This window comes from Neopelma chrysocephalum, unplaced genomic scaffold (genome assembly GCF_003984885.1).
Source record: "Neopelma chrysocephalum unplaced genomic scaffold, ASM398488v2 Primary Assembly neopelma1_26, whole genome shotgun sequence".
In the NCBI taxonomy this organism is placed as follows: domain Eukaryota; kingdom Metazoa; phylum Chordata; class Aves; order Passeriformes; family Pipridae; genus Neopelma; species Neopelma chrysocephalum.
The window spans coordinates 17,659,661-17,669,474 of record NW_020897695.1 but is presented as its reverse complement, the minus strand read 5'-3'; the positions used below and the strand labels follow the sequence as shown (position 1 = coordinate 17,669,474).

Genomic DNA, 9,814 nt, shown 5'->3' with positions numbered 1-9,814 from the left:
TGTACAGTTGTTCTTTGGCTATCTTTATGTAGAGATAAAAAATTAACTAGAACAAAGTATAAACTAAGAACATTATTTCTGATTGTTTTGAAGTAAAACACTGATCTTAATTATAAACTGCAGAGATCAAGACTGGGATTGCTCTTGCATGGATGAAATCCTATGTCTGAAATAGAAATAAAAGATATCTCTTTAAAAGAAGATTGGTTAAAAGAAGGTGACTATACCTCAATGTCCAGAATGAGAGAAAATTTGGGACAGCTGTAGAGAAACACTGCGGAGTGTGGAAATATTTTTTAAAAGTGTTGAATTTAGGGAATTGTTAATAACATAAAAAGAGAACTAAAAAGGCTTTCAACAAATTTTGGTTTTATAGGTCGGGATGTATTTAAGAAAAACCTAACAAATTGAAACAGTGTCAGACAACACTGTCACAGAGACATTCAAAGTGAGTGCATCTCTCAACCCGGTCCATAAGATGAATTACCAGTCCTACTATGATTGTCTCTTCTTCTCAGAATTCTTATTACCACTGTTTCAGCTTGAACTTTTGGATTAGATGCCATCTTTCTCTCATCCACTCAGTAGATACCATCATGACATATTGAGCCTGTCACAGCTGTAGCAATCCTGTTAGTATCAACTGCAAGTCAAGGACTGATATCTTTGCTGCACATCTTTTGGTCACAGGTGTAAGAACAAATTTCTGTGAATTCTGTGAATAAATCACCTTAGTCTATGCTTGCCTTTTGAGGGGCAGCCAACCAAGTGTTTTTAGCCAATACTACTTTGAAATTTTTTTGGCCCATGATTTAGTTTCAATCAGACTGGAGCTTTGGGAAGCATTTGTATTCCAGAAAGAAAAACATATCAGGATAACTCATGGTTTACACTGAAACATCATTTCCCAGAACTGTATGTAGGACATAGTCTGCTTGAGATTCAGTTAGATGCTCAGTACCTACTTCATGGAAAACCCTGCAAAAGAGTTATGAAGGAAGATTAGAAGTCCTAATTCTGTCTCTTCTACCACTGACTAAGGCTGAATAATAAAATATGCACTACTATGATCAAAAATCCCTTCTATTTACAGCAAATTAGAACCAGATTCCTTGAACTGTGAGATATATTTATTTTCTAACTAGCACTGCATTTTTTTCTAAGATGTTCTTGCTTATGCTTTAAAAGCTCAGCTGATGTGTTTTTCCTAAATTTCTGTTTCCAAGCACAGACTTGCAGTTAGTTTGTTGCATATTATATGTTTGAAAGCTGTGCCATTCCTGTGTTGCTTCTAGCTTTTGTAGCACCAAGAGATGCTTCTTCTCCATCTTCTGCTTTCAAAAACAATTAAGGCATAAGTTGTGCTGAAATCTCAAATCCTTAAATAATTAAATATGCTAGCTTACATCCATTTTCCTTATATATGTATGGTTTGCCAAAATAAGAGTCACCTTATTGCTATAAGAATAGCTCTGCAATCCAGAGCTGCTGTTCCAGCCTATATGGGCATACCCAAGCTGACCTCTTTGGGTACCAGCAGTGACAAAGCTGTTGAGAAACTGCCAGTGTGAAAGCCTTGGCAAGGCTTCTACAGTTTGTCCCGATCCCCATTCACTACTGTGCAGCTTAAAGCTGGAAGTACAAGGAAGTCTGAATTTTCCTCTGCAAGCCTGCAGAACTGTACACTACATTTATGTGAGTGTTGCTCCAGTGGTTTCCACTTCTTCCTTTTCAGAGCCTCTTGCCAATGCAGTACAGTAAGTGACCCTCTGTAGTTCTACAGATTTCAGCCACAGTTTGCCTGTATGTGAATACAGGTGGTGAAGACATTTTTATGCTTATTTCCTATAAGAAAGGATGGCAGCTGCTACGGATTTGTGGTTAATATTTTCAGGTGGATTGTGGGTGAGCAAGGAGAGTGTGTCTAAAATTAGTGACATGTAGGATTGAAAGTCATAGGCATTTACACTTTGAGAAGCAAGAAAAAGCCCTGCAGTACCTCCTTTCCTTTCTTTTGACCTTCTAACCCTCTGACTAAGGTTATAAATGGCTCTTCAAAATCCTGCCTGCCTCCTGTTAGGGAGCCCCAGCCTCACCTCATCTGGCATCTCTGGGAGGAGACCATATTTTGGTGTATGAGCCAGGAACAGAGGTAGAGTCAATCATCTGTGATGGTATTGTCATTACATTACCTGCTGTTACATTTGCCTTATGATTGTAAGGCAGTTTTCAGCTGGTGATTCATCAAAACTCAGTATTTTTCATGTGCCCCCTTAAAATCTGAGATGGTCCAGCTCAGGAACAAATAGTGTGTTATTCTTTAGGCTGTTCAAGCAGGGCCTGTGTAGGAGGGTTCTATAGATGTCTGAAAGGATTGTGTGGAGATCCTGTATTCGAGCCGGCTGGTGATGCTATGAGGAAATAAAACTGACACACAGGATCATACAGCTGAAGATGCAAATACAGTGCCTGTGCGTAAATTGGCTTCATGTTGGGCCATCAAGTTTTCTTGCATTTCTTAAAATTTTGTGCCTGTATTCCATAATCCTACAATGCCGTTCATATCTAATACTTTTACTCCTTCAATTTAAAGCATCCTATTTTTAAAAAATGAATATTTAAACAGAACTTTCCCATGCATCAAAATTGATAAAAATGGGGGGACAAGGTTATTCTGTAAGAAAGGCTGATACTTTTTATTTCCACTTTCTTCTTGTGGTGCTTATGGAAGGCCCTTCCTGACCAAGCAACATCCCCAGAGTGTGAGGCATTTTCAACCTCACTTGCTACGTTGTGCTGAAAGTGTCTTCCCTGCAGGGAAAATCAAGAAGCAGATACAGGATTCTATCCAGGCGCAAAAGAGAAGTGGAATAGCAGGCTGCAGTTTGTTAACAGGCTCCTCCACTTCATTCCTGGCCCGGCCTAGGCGCACCCTGGGGCGGGCGGGCACCGGGACCCCTCCGGGACCCCGCCGGGACCCCAGCAGCCGCTGTCCGCGGTGCTGAAGCTCCGCAGAGTGGGGAGGGGAGATTCCCACAGGATCAGGTGTTCCGGGTTTCTCAGCCTTTCAAACCTGAAGTGTGAAATAATAACAACTACTTAGATACAACATTTCCAACACTTGCACCTGCATGTTTTTTTGACCTCAGAAGGGCAGGCTCAGCTCAGTAATTTATGACAGCCGCTGCTACAAAAGCAGCCACTGCCATGAAGAATTGTTGAGTTCACTGTACTCCATCCTGTAGCTGCCTCTTCTGAGGAACATGGACAAACAGTCTGAGTATAAAGCGCTTCTAAGGAATCATTTGCTTTGTCACTGGTCATTTAGGTCACACACCTACATAAGCACTGATGCTCTGCCTAAGAAAGCAAAGGGATAGAGAACTAGTCATACTAGATCTAGAAACCACAGAGTTAAATGTCATCTGAAGGAAAGGTTAATACTGGAACTGTCAGGGGCTTGGTTTTGGTTCTGGTGGGGATTTTTGTTTGTTTGTGGGGTTTTTTGTTGATGTTGTTTTCTTTCTTCTTTTTTTTTTTTTTAATTACCTGTGATTTCCTTTCTCAGTTTAAACATAAAATGAATGGATAAAGATCTAGAACTTTGTCTAGTTTTGAAGCCATGATAGTATTTTTGAATGGCTCTACACAAGTTTTTTCCAAGCTGGGTGTTCTCCAGCCCCAAGATCACCACTGACTAGTGCATAAGTCCACAAAGTGCAATGGAGAGAGAGCAGCTGGTCGAACTCTGATTATGAAATCTGGGAGGCTGCATATTGTCATAACACAAATAGTCTCTATGTGTCAGACTGAAAGAACAATTCTAAAGAATTGCTTGGTTACATTAGGAATATTCAACTTGTTTGGATCTACAGCCACAACTTTTCCCACTTACTAATGTCATAATCTTGAAGCTTTAAACATTTGGTGGGTGACCACACTTTCTTTTAGATTGGGGATCAGGAAATGGTTGCAAACATGCGTGCCTTAAAAAAACACTCCCCAAAGCCCCATTCATCCTCCATTCGGAAAACACAACTGTTTCTTCAAAATGAGGGAACGTAAAGCTCTAGCAGCCTGCTCCCACCCAACAGTTTCCAACCAGTTTTGTTCTCTGCTTTCAAAGCCCTACTTCTTAGCAAATATGGTTGCTCCAAGACCAGTGAAATGGAGACAGGACATCTGCTCATAAACAACAACACAGTTTGGTGCTCCAGCCTGAAAGTCAGAACTCAGAACCCAGTGCAACAGTGCTTTGAGATGCAACAACCAGCGATCAGGGAATGCAGCTGGGGGCAACTCCTGGGGGTCAGAAAATGGCCCAAGGCACTGCACAGAACCCATGGAGGAGGCACTACTGGCATAACTGCCATAATAATTCAAAAGAAAAAAAAACCCAAATCCATATTTGCACATTTATTGGACATTCTCATGGCACCTCTGTATGTATGTCTCTACCTCTATATTTGTTACTTTTTGGAAGTAGTTGGAAGAGATGGGATTTGCCCATCAGAAGGAGCTGATCCAACCTTGGAACGCGACTGGCTGTGCTGATTTACAGAGGCTCCTGGCTTCCCAGGTGAATCCCAGTGGGCTTCTAAGAAAGACAGACTCATTTTTTAACAGGGCCTGTTGAAATAAGACAAGGGGAAATGCTTACAAATCAAAAGAGGGTAGATTCAGATTAGGTCTAAGGAAGAAACTGTTTATGACAAGAGTGTGGAAACACTGGCATAGGTTGTCCAGAGATCTGATAGGTGTCCCATCCCTGGAAACATTCGAGGTCAGGTCAGATGAGCTGTTAGCAACCTGATCTACTTGGTGATGTCCCTGCTCACAGTGGAGGAGTTGGACTAGATGACCTTCAAAGGTCCCTTCCAACCCAAACTATTCTATGATTCTACCTAGATTTCACTTGAAAAGCACCCAGACTGGGGATTAATATGAGAGGGGAGCCACCCGATGCCTTTGAGTTTAGCTGGAGAAAACCGATACCTCAGACAGCTGTTTCACTTGCAGCCACTTCACATTTTACCTGCAGAATTCCTTGGCAGACCATCAACTGTCTTCAGGCAGTAATTCAGAAAGTCCTGCAGCAGAATGGAGAGTAGCTTAGGGTTCTGCACCTGTTGGTCCCATCCACAGTTATCAGATAGCAGAAGTACTCCATTTCTCAAGGCTCTTCTCCTCTCCCCTCTGTCACTGCTGGGCTCTGCTGCTGTATGAACTGCTCATGCTGGAGCTTTCAGATGTGGGAGTGGTGGCTTCTCAAGATGATGGTGGTGCAGCAGCAAGTTCCATTACAGAATGCATGTACATCTGTGACAAGAAATCAATTTGTGTTACAAAGGCAGCTGGCAGAGATGCCCTTGAGATTAGATTTCACACACAAGCCCTTAGGAAGATGCTGTTGGCCACATCTAGGGCTCTTAGACTGTTTTTTCTGTCTGTTGTGGACGACGGGAAAAGTATCACACGACCACAGTATTGATCATGACTAATCCAACTTTATTGCTGTAAGCTCCATGCTTATAAAGGTTAATAATTAGCCTCATACATATTCCAAGCATAGGCTCATCATTGGCTTCTAATTACCTAAGGCATATTTATGCAAATGGTGCTTCTTTCTCATGGCTATAGTTACATATTTGTTACTTAGCTACTTTCACTACTTTTCCCATCCTGTTGTTTTATTCTTTCTATCACGTATGCAGTTTCTTAGACAATACAGCTTCACATCAGACAATGCAGCTTCACAAACACAGTGACCTTCTGATAGTTTCTCTGCTTTAGCGTGAGACCAGAGCTATAGAATCTTTCCTCTTTCTATTAACCAAGTTTCTACAATATTTACCACAATTCCCCCGTTTTCTTTTGATAATGTTAAAAACATATTATTCATTGTTTTTGCCAATATGTTCTATATACATTTGAATATGCAAGGAACAATTGATAAAATAGTTAGTAGTATCAGCAAAATTGTATTTAAAGGTGTTTGTGTATTTGTTCATCCAAAGGTGTTTGTGCATTTGTTCATCCAAAGGTGTTTGTGTATTTGTGTTCATATATTCACACTCATGCATGCATACACTTTCATTCATTCTCATTCACATGGTGGCCACCACCATACACACTGTCACACATACATACTTTTGAGTTCCATGTTACTGCGTTCTACGAACCAAGAAATTATAATAATTCTCTAGTACCTTATAATGATAATAATTTTCTAATACCTTATAATGTTAGAGTTTCTTAACTAAACAGATAAACTAACCAGATAGATAAGCTTTCTTTTGTCAATGCCTAGTGAGTAATCCAAAGGTCACACAACCCATTATACTTGATTTCTTACCCTCTATAATTATGTGCTTTTTAATTTTTTAAAATTATGTGCCTTAAAAATACTAAGAAATTGTGCTCAATAAACTTCTGGTGATGTCACAGTCACCTGCAGGAATAACATCAACCTTGTTCCGAATTCTTTTTCTGGGAGTGAATTGTTAGATTTTTCTGCATTTTCTGGCTTGGAGGTCTTATAGGGAGATAGGGTAATATTTGTAGGATATTTACCACTCGGTTTAATGTCAGTTTCGCTGTTAGTTAAGTCTTTGTTCTGCCAATGGCTTGGACTGCTGCCAGCTATATCTCTGTCTGAACTTTTCAAGGATGACAACTGAGCTCCTTTCCTTGGAATTTGGAGCACTCCATGCTGAATCACTTTCGCGAATGGGGTAGCGGCGGGCACGGTCGGGCAGGCAGGGCAGGGTGGTGCCAACAGCGCACGGAGGCAGCGCATGGCGGCGGGGGGGGGGGGCCGTGGCAACGGCGGGCGGAAACGGCGCGGCTTCTGGCTAAGGCAGCTCGGGGCGACTCCCGGATCGATGCGAAGACAGGAAAGGTGGGAGGACCGGGTCCATGCGGCAGTACATCGGGGCCGGGCACGGCTCCAGGTGGCAACAGGGCAGCAGCTTTAGAAGCGGCGGCGGGAAAAACGGTAGCGGGGGGGGTGGTGGAGAGCTCGCCGCGGGGGGAGGCACAGCTGGCAGTGGCTTCCCTGGCGTCCTGCATAGAGCTAGAACTGTTGAAGGACAAACTGCTGCTGGGGCCGCTGGCTGACGATTGGGCAGAAGCCTGCACTTTGAAATTCACTGCCGGCACGATTGTTGAGATAATGAATAAAAGCTGAAAAACTGACTCGCTCTCTTTGCTTTCAGTTTCGCTGCTCAGTCCTTATAAATTTCTCTGTTTCAATTAGCAGCCACCCCCACCTCAAAGGCAGCTTGAGCTGTGAGGATTAATAACCCTTTAAGGGCTTTTTCATCATAATTAGAATCTCTCTCAGAGAGAATTCAACTATATGCCGCTTCCCTTATCCATACCTTTATCAGCGCGCGCTGTTGCAGCCTTCCAGGGTCCGGCAGCACGTACGGTGGAACTCGTCCCAAGTGACGCTTTAAGGATCCGAAGTTGCAGTTGCCCACTTTTTGATCCGGGTCCGAAGTCGCTAATTCTGCCGACTTTTTGACCAGTTCCAGGTCCAAGTCACTCCTCAATTTGACTTTTTGACCAGCCTCGCTGCTAAGGCTCCGACACTATGCCATCCCAACCGTGGATTCCCCCGTTTCTTTAAATTATCACGTCGGAGGTCACCATTTGTTGCGGACGACGGGAAAAGTATCACACGACCACAGTATTGATCATGACTAATCCAACTTTATTGCTGTAAGCTCCATGCTTATAAAGGTTAATAATTAGCCTCATACATATTCCAAGCATAGGCTCATCATTGGCTTCTAATTACCTAAGGCATATTTATGCAAATGGTGCTTCTTTCTCATGGCTATAGTTACATATTTGTTACTTAGCTACTTTCACTACTTTTCCCATCCTGTTGTTTTATTCTTTCTATCACGTATGCAGTTTCTTAGACAATACAGCTTCACATCAGACAATGCAGCTTCACAAACACAGTGACCTTCTGATAGTTTCTCTGCTTTAGCGTGAGACCAGAGCTATAGAATCTTTCCTCTTTCTATTAACCAAGTTTCTACAATATTTACCACATCTGTCCACTTCTCTAACATTGCAGGCAAAACCAAAGGCAAGTTTTATTCAAGTTCATGGCCATTTCATGTTCAGTTTCCATGGATTTTCTGAAAGATGATTGAAACAATGAATTGATTGCGTTGCAAGGATACAGAAAGAGATCTGTCCAGGGCCTTGTTCCTTGATGCTCATGCGTAACAAAATGACTCTTGGGTTGGTATGTCAGTGTCTGAAGAGAAGCAGGGAGCTTTTCCCTTTTCTGATCCTGTTATCAAAAAATTAAAACCTACAATAATCTCAACATATCAAAGAAATACAAAAGGACAAACATGAATAAAGGAACCAGCTACAGCATGAGGAACAAAGCCAGTGACGTCCTTGCATACCTGAAGACCAGAAAAATACTCATCAAAACAAAATTAGGGCAACAATCTTCTCATGTTTGTTTGGGTTTTGTTTTGCTTTTTTCCAAAATGCAACATCTACCAAGTAGGGCAGTGAGATCACTTTTCCAGCATCATTCACACACACATATCCCCAGAAGCGAATTCAAATTACCTGATGGAATAGAACTGTCTGGAAAGCTCAGCCTCAAGTAACTGAATCAATTACCGATCAAATTACAGGGACATAAAATGAATGCACACAGCCTTTTAACAATGAGGACTTCCCACTGCCCTGTTATTTCCATTTGGCAAACTCTGGGATAGCTTTCTGATTCTTCTGGTGTCAGGTGTCATGTCACTGAAGCAGCATGGGTAACCGGAAGTAAGAACACATGAGCATAATGATTCCAGTTTGGACTACAGGACCGACACAAACCCCTGCATTAAGATGACAGCTGTTGGAACTAACAAATAAAATTAGCCACGCTGCATTGTAATCTTGATAAATGGACCACCTGGGTAAAAAAGCTAGAGGTCATCAGAAAGAGCAGTTGTACTTTTCTGCTCAGCATATGAACATACAGATTCATCCTCTAAATCCTGGGCATTCCTTGGATACCACCAACACTCAAAAGAGGTTTCCAACAGCAACATGACATGATAAAGTAAGAAATACTCATCCTTAAGGCTGGTAACTTTTTTAATTTTTGTCTAAACCTTAGGGAAATGTAAGGGCAAACGAACTACTGGAAAGTTCAATGCATAATCCATGAAAAATTAAGCCTATAAATTGAGAATGCGATGACAAGTATAAATCATGCAACAGCTGCTCCATGACATGGCTGTTCTGAATAGATCCCCCTCTGTAGCTCATGTCCGAGGTATAAACCAGTCATCTGGCAAGTATTTCAAAAATGTAAAATCACTTTCTTTGTAGATCTTCTGCATTATTTTTTCTCAGGAAACCAAACATCAAACAGCAACAAGAGGCAGAAATAGTACTTACAATGCTGCAAGATCTTCTAACACCGTATCTGAAATTCCAGTTTCAAGGGAAATAATGTCCAGAGCAGTAGTAGCCCAGGAGTATTTCAACACTGTCCTTTATCACTCTTCATCACAGTATGAATGTGTGAACCTATGCGTTTGTTCATAAGTTCTGTAGATAAACACACACACACAAAAATTGAAGGGTGCAAAAGATTGTTTTAGAACATACATTTTTCAAACAAACCTCCTAAATTGTGGATGAAAAAAACCAACCAACCAACCAACCAACCAAAAAAAACCAACAACAAAACCCGAAAAAAAACCCCAAACCCAAAACAAACCCCCCCACACACTAACTGTCAGGGACACTGGAAAAATACATAATGAAG

The 9,814-nt window shown here is 41.6% G+C and overlaps 1 long non-coding RNA gene across 1 annotated transcript; it reads right to left on the bottom strand.

Annotated features, from left to right (window-relative positions):
- Positions 1-2,248: 2,248 nt before the first annotated feature.
- Positions 2,249-5,420, bottom strand: LOC113964035. Its single transcript, XR_003533030.1, has 3 exons — positions 5,036-5,420; positions 2,906-3,073; positions 2,249-2,811 (listed from the first exon to the last, which is right to left on the bottom strand). It is a non-coding gene; the product is annotated as an uncharacterized LOC113964035 (long non-coding RNA).
- Between the last annotated feature and the right edge of the window lie 4,394 nt (positions 5,421-9,814).